Here is a 14,749-nt window from a genome sequence, read left to right as displayed (position 1 = left end):
TGGTGCTAAGTGGTAATGGGGATGCCTCAGGCCTCAAGCTCAGTGGGCTTGGCAAAGAAGCCCCTCTGCCATTCTGGTGGATTCAGGGTAAGGCAGATGCACTCAAGCTTCTTGACGTTGCCAACGATGCCAAAAGGGATATGCTGGCAAGAGGGCCATTAAAACATGAAAATGAAATAGAAAAAAAACTACAAGTTGGGATAAAGTGTCTAAGTGTGTTTATGGAAAGGCCTATCCATTTCTAAATGATGTAATGGAAAATCCATCTTCTGTCTACCCAAGTCAAGTCCATTTTATAAACTGAAGAATGTGACAGTTTGTGACAAACTCTAAAGCCACTAACCAAAATCTCCTGCCTCTGGGAAAAGGGTAGCTGGTATTTCTGAACAAGTAAAATTGTGGCTTAAAGCTCTAGGGAGAAGCAATAAACTCAGAAATATTTAAGATTCTATAGATGTGTGTGCATGTGTGAATAAATTAACAGAAGCATACATACAAATAAACACATACATACATAGTGTGTTGATTTTGCCAAACAATGCTTGTCAAAGCAAGGACTAGATACTTTAGTATCTGCATTTTTAATTCTTTATTAATATTCATTGCTGTCAGCTTGTCTGGTTAAAATTAAGCCTTTCTTCAAATCAAATTTGCCCATCCTCAAAGATTCTCCCTAGATAACCATGACATAAAAAATAAACCATCTTGCAATGGTTGAACTGTAAACAAGATATTCCAAGGTAAAGGCAAAATGTCTCCAAAGACATTCAATTCCATGTACCTCACATCTTATAAAAATTAATTTTAAATGTATCAGAATGTATCATAAGCCTAAATGTAGAAATTGATGTCAAATTATAAAACTTTTAGAAAAAAGTAGGAGGAAAATCTTTATGACTGTGAATTAGAGTTCTTGGATATGACATCAAAAGTGTGAAGTATAATAGAAAAAAATGATAAATTAGACTTCATTCAGCCCTGGGATTTCTTTGGAAGGAATGATGCTAAAGCTGAAACTCCAGTACTTCGGCCACCTCATGAGAAGAGTTGACTCACTGGAAAAGATTCTGATGCTGGGAGGGATTGGGGGCAGGAGGAGAAGGGGACGACAGAGGATGAGATGGCTGGATGGCATCACTGACTCGATGGATGTGAGTCTGGGTGAACTCCGGGAGTTGGTGATGGACAGGGAGGCCTGGCGTGCTGCGATTCATGGGGTCACAAAGAGTCAGACACAACTGAGCGACTGAACTGAACTGAACTGAATTGAGCACTTTTAAAACTTTTACTCTATGAAAGATGCTGTTCAGAGAATGAAAAGAGAAACTACAGACTTGGAGAAAATATTCATAGATCATATATAAACATATGTATATATGATACGTATGTGTTTGTATGTGTGTGTTAAGTCGCTTCAGTTGTGTCTGACTCTTTGCAACACTATGGACTGTAGCCCACCAGGCTCCTCTGTCCATGGGGATTCTCCGGGCGAGAATACTGGAGTGGGTTGCCATGCCCTCCTCCAGGGGATCTTCCCCACCCAAGGACTGAACGCATGTCACCTGCAGCGCCTGCACTGCAGGAGGATTCTTTATCGCTGAGCCACCAGGGAAGCCCTGTGATATGTAGAGAGTCAACAAAAAGCAAGTAACTCACTTAGAAAGTGGCCCAAAGGTTTTTACTTTATCAAAGATATGTAGATGACAAATAAGTCCATAAAGAGAGGCTCACTGTCATTTACCACTAGGAGAATGAACGTTATAACCATGTGAGATACCAGTACTTATTAAATGTCTAGAAAGTGTTTCAAGAATGTGAATACCAAGTGTTGATGAGGATAGAAAAAAGAATTCTTAAATATTGCCACTTAGAGGACAAAATGGTAGAGTCACTTTGGAAAACAGTGTTTAGGGGTTATTATAAATGTAATCACATGCTAACCGCATGACCCAACAATTGTACCACTAGGCATTAAGTTTGAGAAATGAAGACTTTTGTCCTACCCTGAATGAATGAACACACATATCACAGCACATCTAACTCATGGACCACTACTCAGCAACCAAAAGAACGGACTACTGATGCCTCACGAACCACTACTCAGCAATCAAAAGAAGGGACTACTGATGCCTTACGGACCACTACTCAGCAATGAAAAGAACAGACGACTGATGCCCACCAAAAAAAAAAAACTGTTGAGTCTGAACCACGGTGAGTACGTAGTGTTATGAGTAATAATGACAGTGTGGAGTAAGCGTGCCACAGGGTGTTCAGGGAGCTGAGGGTTTGCAGAGCTGGAGTGCGGTATGGAGTCCGAGAGGATCAGTGTGTAACAGGGAAGAGCCATAGTTGACTCCATCTTGGATCCGTCCCTTTTACTTCAATCTTTGCTCTTTGTTGCTTTAGTTATTATAATCACTAAAAGGATGCTGTCTGTAGCTAAAAGTGTACACAATGGCCTGTATCTTGGAACCTTGCCCCTCTGCCTGAATGTTAAAAGTGCCTTTATTCAGCTCACAGAGAGACATTCTGACCCTGCCCACCTATGAATGGCTACAGAAAAGAAGAAATTAACACATCCCCTCTTGATACTGGCCAAACCAGGAGATAGTTTGCAAAACTAATGGCCTTTTTACTTCACTTACTCACGTCCTCCCCTTCTCTGTTCTGTGAAAGAAAATGGCATCCCGCCCCTGATACGACGGTACTCTACGGCACTAGCCCGCCATCTTTTTGGATATCTGGCTCTCTGCAAAAAGTCGCTATTCCTTGCCTCAACACCTCATCTCCCAGCCATCGGCCAGTCATGCAAAGAGCAGAGTGAGCCTGGATTCAGTAACAAGGAGAGGTTGCTCAGAGAAAGTGAGGTTTCATCTGGGTCTGAATACTGAGCGAGGGCTGGGAACAGAGGCGGGAGAAAGCGGCAGGAGGCTGTGTACTTTAGGAAACATTCCTTTGCTGTCTGGGGACTAAAGCTCCTGGGAGAGCCCTTTACTGAACTGCCAGAGACTGCCTTTGTCAAACTGTCAAACAAACCCTTTTCAAAGTGAAACAAAAGAAGGTGAATAAACATTTAATTGGTCGTTTGTAAATAGTGCATTCTTTTTAAAATGAAAAACAAGTTTATTCCAAGATTCATTAAATGCTTCCCAGACATCCTGGATGAAACTCACTGACTTAACAATGGGGCTCCTTTGCTTCTGTGACTTATCGCTGTTTCTGTTCTCTTCCAGTGACACTGAAAAAGCGCTCTCTTTATCACCCTGGGAAATTGGTAACCATCTTTTTGTGCCTGAAGAAAGAGGGTTCAGAAATGGAAACGGTGATGCTGTATCTGCTTCTCTTCCTCCTGTTCAGTGTCTACTCAGTCTGAGGCTACCTTTGTTCCCTGGGCTGAGCGAGGAGAAGGAGGAGGATTTTTGCCATGGAAATATGAACCTCAGATAAAAATGTTCAATTGTAGGGGTTTTATTTTATTTATTCCTTGCAATGAGTTATGCATGTGCTCATTCATTCATGAGGCATGTAGAAATCTCTGGTATGTGTGTAAAACCTTATTAGTCACTGGGAATACAGAGGCAGAAGCAGGAAACGGTTGAAGTTTTAAATAATCCCTGGCACGAATGGAGGACAGATTTGTACAGGCCATGTTGACAGGACAATAAATGCTATTTACAAAGGGACACATAAGAGGTAGCCGCACCAAAAAGGATCACTAACTTTGCCAAGGGGAGATGAGGGTGACGGCCATTACAGAGCAGGTGGCGTTTGAGCTGGGTCTTTGAAAGGTGGGTTGAGTATTCTCAAGGAGCAGGGTGGAAAGGGCACTGGAAACAGTAGGGAGGACACAGACAAAGGCGCTGCTGCTCAGTCGCTTCAGTCGTGTCCGACTTTGTGCGACCCCATAGACGGCAGCCCACCAGGCTCCTCCGTCCCTGGGATTCTCCAGGCAAGAACACTGGAGTGGGTTGCCATTTCCTTCTCCAATTCATGAAAGTGAAAAGTGAAAGTGAAGTTGCTCAGTCGTGTCCAACTGTTAGCAACACCATGGACTGCAGCCTACCAGGCTCTTCCGTCCATGGGATTTTCCAGGCAAGAGGACTGGAGTAGGGTGCCATTGCCTTCTCCAATACAAAGGCGCAGAGACGTGCAAAAGCATAGCATGCTTGGGAACTGCAGGAAATCAGTGATTGGAGGAGAAGGACAGGGGAGTAGGGGTGGGGAACATGATAAGGGATGTGAAGTTGATGTAAAGACAGTTTGGGATCAGGTTAAGGCTCTTTGGACTTGATTCTATTCATAACAGAGAAGGATTGGTGGTTTCGAACAAGGAGTGACATGAACTGATTTGCACCTCATAAAGACAATCCAGTAGCAGGTGTAGACTATGAAATAAAGGGGGAACAAGATTACAGGCAAGAAGAGCAGTTGGGAGACCTCTGCTAACTGTCGCAAAGAACGGAGAGTCACATTAAGGCAATAAGAAGCACACATGGAGTTGACCAGAAGGAGACAAAAGTGGTTTAGGAGACAGGATCACTGGGACTTGGAACCTGGCTATCTCAGAGAGAGAAAGCAGCAGGGAGCAACGCTAAGTTCAAGCCTGGACAACTGGTCTATCACGTTGTAATTCCAGGATGTACACACAAAAAGGTATCACTTGGAGCTGCAAAGCTTAAACAGGTTCTGTGGAGTGTTGGGGGATGAAAGCCACACTGCAGGGGTTGAGCAGCAAGTAGGAGATGAGGAAGTAGATATTTAGGTACATGAGATGGCTAAATAGCTAGATACAGGATGGGTAAGTTGGACTGTTGGACTTTGTGGCAATAATAACACATGAGGGACTTCCCTGGGGGTTCAGTGGTTAAGAATCCTCCTTGCAATGCAGGGTACGTGGGTTCGATCCCTGGTTGGGGAACTAAGCTCCAACATGCCCTGGGCCAACTAAGCCAGCACACCACAAACACTGAACCCTTGCTCTACAACTGGAGTCTGTGTGCTGCAGTGAGAGATCTCCTGCCCTGCAACTAAGACCCAACGCAGTCAAATAAATAAATAAATAATGCATTAGATAAAGAAACTCTGCTATGAGAGCCATTTTCTTTTCTAAGTCTTAAGTTATGCTATGTGTTGGTAAGCATTTCTTGAATTCTGAAATATGCAGGGAAACATGTTACAGTAAGCAGCCGGGGGAGATAGGACAGGGTGGGTAATTTACTTGGAAGAGAGGCATTCTGGAGCTATTTTTAACTCAGCCCATCCCTTGCTTCATTGGGATGTTGGTGAAACATTCAGGTTGTTTATGAGGAGCCTGTATATAAATACACAAGCAGTCATATTTTCCATTCAAAACTGGAGGCTTCACCAGCCTTTCCTCTGTGCCATGGCACTGTCATCTGGTTCATATGCTACACTCTGTAATCCGGCGAGAGCCTGGGCTGTAATTCCATATGGCTGGCCACCAGCTTCCAGCCATAAATGACTTTGATGTTGCTGCTCAGGGAGAGCCCCAGGAGAGCTGCAGGAAGAGGATCAGACAAAGCAGGAGGAAAGGGGCCTCTGCCTCTGAGCCAGAGGGAGATGAACCCGAGCGAGGTCCCAGTATAACGTTGCAAATCTCCATCCCCTGTCTGATAGGGAAAGGGAGGCCTTGCAAGTTTACCAATCCTGGTGATTCCCACTGTGATCTTATAAACCCAAGTGCTGGTAAAGTTTTATGAATTCCACTCTGCTCTGTATGCAGAGATGGTTATGTTAATGAAGTTATGCTTTAAATTAGCTGAACATATTCTCAAAAGAAAATTCCTTGCTGAAATTATATATTACAGATTTTGTGGTACACTTACTCTGCAATTTAATGGCATGTTGTTATTATTCTGCACTTAATGAGTACCAGAAAATGCTCTATGTATTCTCTACTTGATTCAGAAACAAGGGAATAAATGATTTTTTTATTCTGCCAGGTATGAGCGGATCTTTCTGATAATGACCATACTGACCACTCGTAAGACTGATGAACAAGAGCTCAGCTGACAAAGGGATGTCTAAGGAAGAAAAGCATCCACCATCGAAAATATGCTTCCTTCTTTGGCTTTCAATTCCTTCCCATGGAATCCTCAGTGAGAGACACTAAGGAGTCATGAAGGAATCATGCCCGATATCCTCTCCATCATCCCCAAACATATTCTTGAGTTCTTATTATGGATAAGAGCAGCTTCCAAGTAGAGTAGAGTAGAGAGAGAGTTTACATTGGTTGACTTTTTATTCTATTAACAATGCTATTTACCAATAAGCAACCCATTCCATTATTCTTGCCTGGGGAACTCCATGGACAGAGGAGCCTGGTGAGCTACAGTCCTTGGTGTTGCAGAGAATTGATCACAACTTAGCAACTAAACAACAGCAACTAGTAAGCAGCAAAATTCTGGCTCCTCGTCTTGCCCCTTGGAGTAAGTTAATGGGTTGCTGCTGCTAAGTCGCTTCAGTTGTGTCCGACTCTGTGCGACCCCATGGGCGGCAGCCCACCAGGCTCCTTAGTCCCTGGGATTCTCTAGACAAGAATACTGGAGTGGGTTGCCATTTCCTTCTCCAATGCATGAAAGTGAAAGTGAAGTCGCTCAGTCGTATCCGACTCTTAGCGACCCCACGGACTGCAGCCTAGCAGGCTCCTCCATCCATGGGATTTTCCAGGCAAGAGTACTGGAGTGGGTTGCCACTGCCTTCTCCGAAGTTAATGGGAGAAGATCTCAATCAAATGTTTTCCATCCCATTTATGGGGACTCTACCACCTCTGTCTGAACATGCTTGCTCATCTGATACAAAAGAGGATTGCTGTGTCAGTGAAAGATTTTGAACAAACCATCATAAATCCCTCAAAGTCACTGAATAAAACAGAAGGGGAAGTTTACTTCAGCTAGGTAATTTTATGTATGTATTCAATAATAACAAAATCACCGGCCCTAAAATTTTAACTGGTCCATCTTCAGACCTACAAAGAAGATTAATGTATTTTACAGTTGTAGTATCAACAGCTAAAGAGCTAGTTGAAAATTAGTACTAGGTCACAGTTACAATTTTTCTTAAAAAACATACAATCAAACACACAAAACCCAACTAACTTGCTTACAGACTAATTCATTTCAGGCACAGCCTTAATTTCTTTCAGATTTGAGGCTTCTAAACCTTGGCTAATTTGCCTATGCAATTATACGTTGTTTTGACAACTGCAGAACTCAAGAATCTTTTGAACAATTTGAAGGGATCTTAATTCCCACATTTAAGCAAGTGGCTAAGGTGCAAATAATAATACCAAATATCATTCTAGTTGTGGGAAAGACATTGTAACTTGGGGATTTAATCTCCAAACTTATTTAATACTCATTAGAACCATCTGTTTGAGATTTAAGTAAACCTGTCAGAGGCCCTGGGCCTGCCAGTTACTGATGACGGTTATACCAGGGAAAGAAACAGAGGTTGCAAGCCGGGGATTCATAGTGTGCTTTATCTAGGAAGCCTTGTGCTTTAACCATTTTAAATGTGAATGTTTTTAGTTGGGGGCACTTAGTCTCCAGTTCACATGACTGCAGTTTATTGTCATATATCTATCTGTCTGACATGCTTACTCCGTCAGTCTGGGCCCAGGAGATGCAAGTTTGTAATCCCTGGGGCATCTCCTATACATATGTATGTTGAGGTTTCAACTCTTGAGGAGATGTTTACAATCAAAAGAATATAGACCAGGGACTTAATGGTGGTCCATTGTTTAAGAATCTGCCTGACAATGCAAGGGGACATATCTGGGAAGATCCCACATGCCTCAGGGCAGCTAAGCCCATGCACCATGATGACTGGAGCCCAGGCATCTAGAGCCAATGCTCCATAACGAGGGAAGCCACCAGGATGAGAAGCCTGGGCACCATAACTAGAGAGGAAGCCCTGATTGCCGCAACCAGAGAACATTTGTGCAAGCAACAAAGACCCAGCACAGCCAAAAATCAGATCAGATCAGTCACTCAGTCGTGTCCGACTCTTTGTGACCCCATGAATCGCAACACGCCAGGCCTCCCTGTCTATCACCAACTCCCGGAGTTCACTGAGACTCACGTCCATCGAGTCAGTGATGCCATCCAGCCATCTCATCCTCTGTCGTCCCCTTCTCCTCCTGCCCCCAATCCCTCCCAGCATCAGAGTCTTTTCCAATGAGTCAACTCTTCGCATGAGGTGGCCAAAGTACTGGAGTTTCAGCTTTAGCATCATTCCTTCCAAAGAAATCCCAGGGCTGATCTCCTTCAGAATGGACTGGTTGGATCTCCCTGCAGTCCAAGGGACTCTCAGGAGTCTTCTCCAACACCACAGTTCAAAAGCATCAATGCTTCGGCGCTCAGCCTTCTTCACAGTCCAACTCTCACATCCATACATGACCACAGGAAAAACCATAGCCTTGACTAGACGAACCTTTGTTGGCAAAGTAATGTCTCTGCTTTTGAATATGAAATTAAAAAAAAAAAATTCAGTTCAGAAGTCAGAATCTTTTGAGTACTGAGCATTCTCTATTCACCCTAGAATAATGTTTTTACATTCATGTCCACATGTGATCTTTCCAAGTCAGTGACATAGCTAATTATCCAATCCACCCTCATGTATTGGATGAGGTAAATGAAACTTAAAAACATAAGTAATCCACCCCGTGTCTCACCCTTAGGTATGAGAGAAGCAGGATCTGAACACACTCTTCCTCCCCATCAATGCATTTGATCATGTGGCCTGGCACTCAAGACAAGACGTGCCCATTTTCTTTATGTGGTACCCATAGCTCTCTCTCTGAAACTCATGACATTCCTCCATGTCAAAGGTCTCTTACCTCTCTAACCAACCTAAATTCCATGATTCAACACTTAAAATGAACTTTTTTGAACGCCTTTGGCTTCCTGGCCTCTTGCATCGCACCATATTGGTATAATGCCCATTATTCACCTGGGGCAAACACATATTATCTTCTCTCTGTCCTATACGTTCAACCTCTCTTTCCTTGTTGGTTTCACCCCCTCACATATGAACAAAAGACCCTTCCCTCCCGCCGTGTTCCTCCAGCTTTCACCCTGTGTTTTGCTTCTTTGCAACATTTTGCCGACTTCTGGAAAGGTAGCCTCTCGGCGGCCTCCACTTTCCTAGCCTCCCCTTTACTTCTCAGCCTCCTGTAATCTGACTTCTGACCCCATCACACTACTGAAGCTGTTGTCGAGGTTACCAGTGATCTTCTAATTGCTAAACTGCAAGGACATTTTTCAGGGCATCCTCTTTAGTATCCAACGCCATTGGACATGGCCTTCTTCTTAAGTGCCCTCTCCTCCCGGTTTGCATGTTACAGTATCTGCCGTTCTCGCTCAGAGCATCACTCCAACTGCTCCTCCAGTCTCCTGTGTAGCCCCGCTTACACCGCCAACCATACTTGTAAGGTTTGCAGCCTTCTTCCTTGTGAATAACTAGATCACTTTCTGGGGAAAAAAAAAAAAAAAAACAACACCCTGGGATGCCTCCCGAGTCCGTATTTTCAGCCATAGCTTCCTCCTAAAATTTATCCCGTTACGGACAGAGGTCCCACAGGTACTTGAAATTAAGCATGTCCTTGACTCCTCATGCTCCTCTTTCCTGCTCTAATCTGTGTTACCTGTCCAGGTGAGTACCTGCACCCAACTGCCCAATCTTCCCCACCGCCCCCCCACCTTTATTAAGGTATAACCAAAAAATAAAATTGTATATATTTAAAGTGTACAATGGGATGATTTAATACAAGTATACATCATGGAATATTTACCACAGTCAAGTTAACACATTCATCACTTCACATAGCTACTTTTAAATTTTTTTGTGGTGAGATCACTTAAGATCTATCCTCTTAGATCTTAGAAAAAGATCTTAGAAAAATTCCAAGTATGCAATAGAGTGTTATTAGCTACAGTCACCATGCTGTACCATTAGGTCCTCAGAACTTACTGATCTTATAACTGAAACTTTCACCAGCATCTCCCCATCCCCCACCCCACCCCAGTCCCAGGTAACCACCATTCTACTCCATGTTTCTATAAGTTTGACTTAAAAAAAAATCTGTATATAAATGATACTATTCAGTATTTGTCCTTCTCTGTCTGGCTTATTTCACTTACCTTCATAATGTTATTAAAAACCACGACTTCCATCTTTTTATGGCTGAATAATACTCCATTGTATATACACATGCCACAGTTCCTTTGACCATTTATTTCTGGGTGGACAAAGGTTGGTCCGCTTCTGGGAATAAACCTGAAGGAAATGAGACCAGTATCTTGAAGAGACATCTGCATCCACATGTAACCAGCAGCATGATTCACAAGAGCCAACATATAAAAACAATGTAACAGCCCAATCTTGAGTCATTTTTTCCTTTCCACTTAGCACCAGGTGAAAAAAACTCTTAAAAACTGTTTCATAGTTGGTGATCTCCTCTTCTCCAGCCTTGCTACTGCCCCACCTGTTCATTCCTCATTCTCTATTTTTTGTTTTTGTTTTTTTTTTTGCTTTTCTTATACTAGTTTACATACAGTATAATTTACCCTTTTAAGTAGATAGATAGTTTTATGACTTTTGACAAATGTACATAGTAATGTTGTTGTTGTTCAGTCACTAAGTTATGTCTGACTCTTTGTGACACCACGGACTGCAGCACGCCAGGCTTTGCTCTTCTTCGCTATCTCCCAGAGTTTGCTCAAATTCATGTCCACTGAGTCAGTGATGCTATTTAACCATCTCATCTTCAGCCTCCCCCCACTTCTCCTTTTGCCTTCAATCTTTGCCAGCATTAGGGTCTTTCCCAGTGAGTTGGTTTTTTATATCAGGTAGCCAAAGCATTGGAGATTCAGCTTCAGCATCAGCCCTTCCAGTGAATATTCAGTGTTGATTTCCTTTAGGATTGATTGGTTTGATCTCCTTGCAGTCCAAGGGACTCTTTAAGAGTCTTCTCCAGCACCACAATTCAAAAGTATCAATTCTTTGGCACTCATCCTTCTTTATGGTCCAACTTGCACATCTGATTATGACTACTTAACATGTACATTGTTACTGTACATGTAATCAAAACTAAAACCAAGATGTTAAACAATTCCATCACCCTCCAAAAACTACCATGCTCATTTGTAGTCAATCTCTTTCCCTATCCCCAGCCCTTGGCAACCTCTAATCTGGTCAGTGATTCTATCCCTATAGTCTTGCTTTTTCCAGAGTGTCATAAAAATGGAATTTTAGAGTGTGTAACTTTGAGTCTGGCATCTTTCACTCAGCATTACAAATTTGAGGTTCAACTACATTGTTACAGTCATCAGCAGTCCACTCCTTTTTATTGTGTGGACATACCAGTTTGTTTATCCATTCGGCAGTTGAAGAACATTTGCTTTGTTTCCAGCTTTTGGCAATTGTGAATAAAACCACAATAATCATTCCTGTTTACCCTTCTGTGTGAACATCAGTTTTCAATTCACTTAGGTAAATGCCGAGGTGTAGGATTGCTGGGTTACATGGTAAGTATATATGCAATTTTATATTTAAGAAATTCAAAAGCTGTTTTGCAAAGTGGCTGGTCCATCTTGCATCCTCTCCTGCTGTGTTTGAAAGTTCCAGCTGCTCTGCATCCATGCCAGTTCTTGTAAGTGCTAACTTATTTTCTTCTTTTTATCAATAACCTCAGATATGCAGATGACACCACCCTTATGGCAGAAAGTGAAGAGGAACTAAAAAGCCTCTTGAAAGTGAAAGAGGAGAGTGAAAAAGTTGGCTTAAAGCTCAACATTCAGAAAACTAAGATCATGGCATCTGGTCCCATCACTTCATGGGAAATAGATGGGGAAACAGTGGAAACAGTGTCAGACTTTATTTTGGGGGGCTCCAAAATCACTGCAGATGGAGATTGCAGCCATGAAATTAAAAGATGCTTACTCCTTGGAAGGAAAGTTATGACCAACCTAGATAGTATATTGAAAAGCAGAGACATTACTTTGCCAACAAAGGTCTGTCTAGTCAAGGCTATGGTTTTTCCAGTGGTCATGTATGGATGTGAGAGTTGGACTATGAAGAAGGCTGAGCACTGAAGAATTGATGCTTTTGAACTGTGGTGTTAGAGAAGACTCTTGAGAGTCCCTTGGACTGCAAGGAGATCCAACCAGTCCATCCTAAAGGAGATCAGTCCTGGGTGTTCATTGGAAGGACTGATGTTGAAGCTGAAACTCCAATACTTTGGCCACCTCATGTAAAGAGTTGACTCATTGGAAAAGACTCTGATGCTGGGAGGGATTGGGGGCAGGAGGAAAAGGGGACAACAGAGGATGAGATGGCTGGATGGCATCACCGACTCGATGGACGTGAGTTTGAGTGAACTCTGGGAGTTGGTGATGGACAGGGAGGCCTGGTGTGCTGCAATTCATGGGGTCGCAAAGAGTCGGACATGACTGGGAGACTGAACTGAACTGAAAGGTGTGTAATGGTATCTGATTGTGGTTTTAATTTTTATTTCATTATAATGACGTTGAGCATCTTTTCATGTGTCTGACATCCTTATAGTGGAAAGTGTCTGTTTAAATCTTTGACACCCTTCTTTATAAAAATAAACGGGGTCATTTGTTTTCCTATTTATTATTAGGTTTTAAGAGTTTCAAAGTATTCTGGATGCAAGTCCTTTGTCAGATATGTGTTTTTCAAGACTGTTCTCCCAGTTTGTGGTTTGCCTTTTCATTCTTTAAGAGTTTCTTTTTAAACCTTTTTATTTTGAGATAATTGTAGATTCACATGTAATTGTAAGAAATAATGCAGAAAGATCTGGCATCCTCTTCCCCCAGTTTCTCCCACTGGTAACATCTTGCATAACTATAGTACAATATTATAACTGAGGAATGAACGTTGATACAATCCATCCATCTCATCCAATGTTATTAAACTTTCAGCTGTTTATATGTAGTGTGTGTGTGTGTGTGTGTGTGTCCTCCTCTGTGGTGCTATCACATATGTAGATTTCTGTGACCACCGCAGTCAAGATAAAGAACAATCCATCACAAAGATCCTTTTATAGCCCCAGCCACCTCCCCCCACTCTGCCTCTCTAACCCCTGGCAACCACTAATCTGCTCTCCATCTCTATAATTTTGTCATTTCAAGAAGGTTATATAAATGGAATCATACAGTATTTGACTTTTGAGTCTGATTCCTTTCACTCAGCATAATTCCCTGGAAATTCATCCAAGTAGTTATATGTATCAGTAATTTCTTCATTTTAATTGCTGAATAGTATTCCACAGTTTCTTTGGCCATTCAGTGGTTGAAGGACATATGGGTTCTTTCCAACTTGGAGCTACTATGAATGAAGCTGCTATGAACACACATGTAATAGCTTCTGTTTTGTTTTTTGTTTTTTTTTTTAACCAAAGAAAGTGAAATTGTCCATCACTCAGTTGTGTCTGACTCTTTGAGATTCCATGGACTGTAGCCTGCCAGGCTCCTCTATCCATGGGGTTCTCCAGGCAAGAATACTGGAGTGGATTGCATTCCCTTCTCCAGAGGATCTTCCTCACACAAGGATCGAACCTGGTTCTCCTGCATTTTTTTAACATTTAATTTTATATTGGTGTATAGCCGATTAACAATACTGTGATAGTTTCAGTTGGACAGCAAAGGGACTTAGCTATACATATGCTCATGTATAGATTTTTGTGTGAACATGTTTTCATTTCTCTGGGATTAATGCTGGATTTTATAATAGTCACTTAGTTTTGTATGAAACTACCCAACAGTTTTCTAGAGTGGTTGTACAATTATCTACAATATGTTTTACACTTTACATTCCTACCAGTAATACATAAGTGATTCAGTTTCTCTATATCTTTGTCAGCATCTTGTTTTGTGGCTATTTTTAATTTTAGCCATTCTGATAAGCATGTCGCAATATCTCATTGTGGTTTTTTAACATGTATCACCTTGGTGGATACATATGGAACAACTTTTCATGGGTTAACAGTGTCTTTTGAAGACTCCATCTTTTCTTTTTATTATTTTCTTATTTACTTCTTTTCCAGATTTACTGAGATACAATTGACATATAAGCTTAAAGTATATGATGTGATAATTTGATCATGCATATATTATGAAATGATTATCACAATAAAGCCAGTCAGCAACTCTTATCACCTCATATAATTCCTTTTTTTCCTGGTAAGAACATTTAAGATTTACTCTCTTAGCAAATATATAACCAAAGTTGCCATGCTGTACACTAAGTCCCCAGAACTTATAACTGGAGTTTTCACCCTTTGGCCAGTATTTACATATTTCCCCCACTTCCTGGCCTCTGAATACCACCATTCTACTCTCTGTTTCTATGAGTTCAGCTTTTCTAGATTTCACATGTAAGTGAGACCATACAGTATTTGTCTTTTCCAACATATTTCACCAAGCATAATACCTTCCAGTTCCATCCATGTTGTTAAAATGGCAGGATGTCTTTATTTTTTTGGCAGAATAATATATATACCCCCATTATAGATATAAAACATAATATATAAAATAATATTCATATATATATATATATATCACATTTTCTTTTTTCCATTCATCCATTAGTGGGCATTTAGGTTGGTTCCATATCATGGTTAATCTTTCTGGTGCATTTGGGAGTGCAACTATCTCTCTGATTTCAATTCTATTGTATATATACCCAGGAGTGGAATTGCTGAATC

The sequence above is a fragment of the Bos indicus x Bos taurus genome, chromosome 23 (genome assembly GCF_003369695.1).
Source record: "Bos indicus x Bos taurus breed Angus x Brahman F1 hybrid chromosome 23, Bos_hybrid_MaternalHap_v2.0, whole genome shotgun sequence".
In the NCBI taxonomy this organism is placed as follows: domain Eukaryota; kingdom Metazoa; phylum Chordata; class Mammalia; order Artiodactyla; family Bovidae; genus Bos; species Bos indicus x Bos taurus.
Note: the sequence above shows the minus strand (reverse complement) of the source record.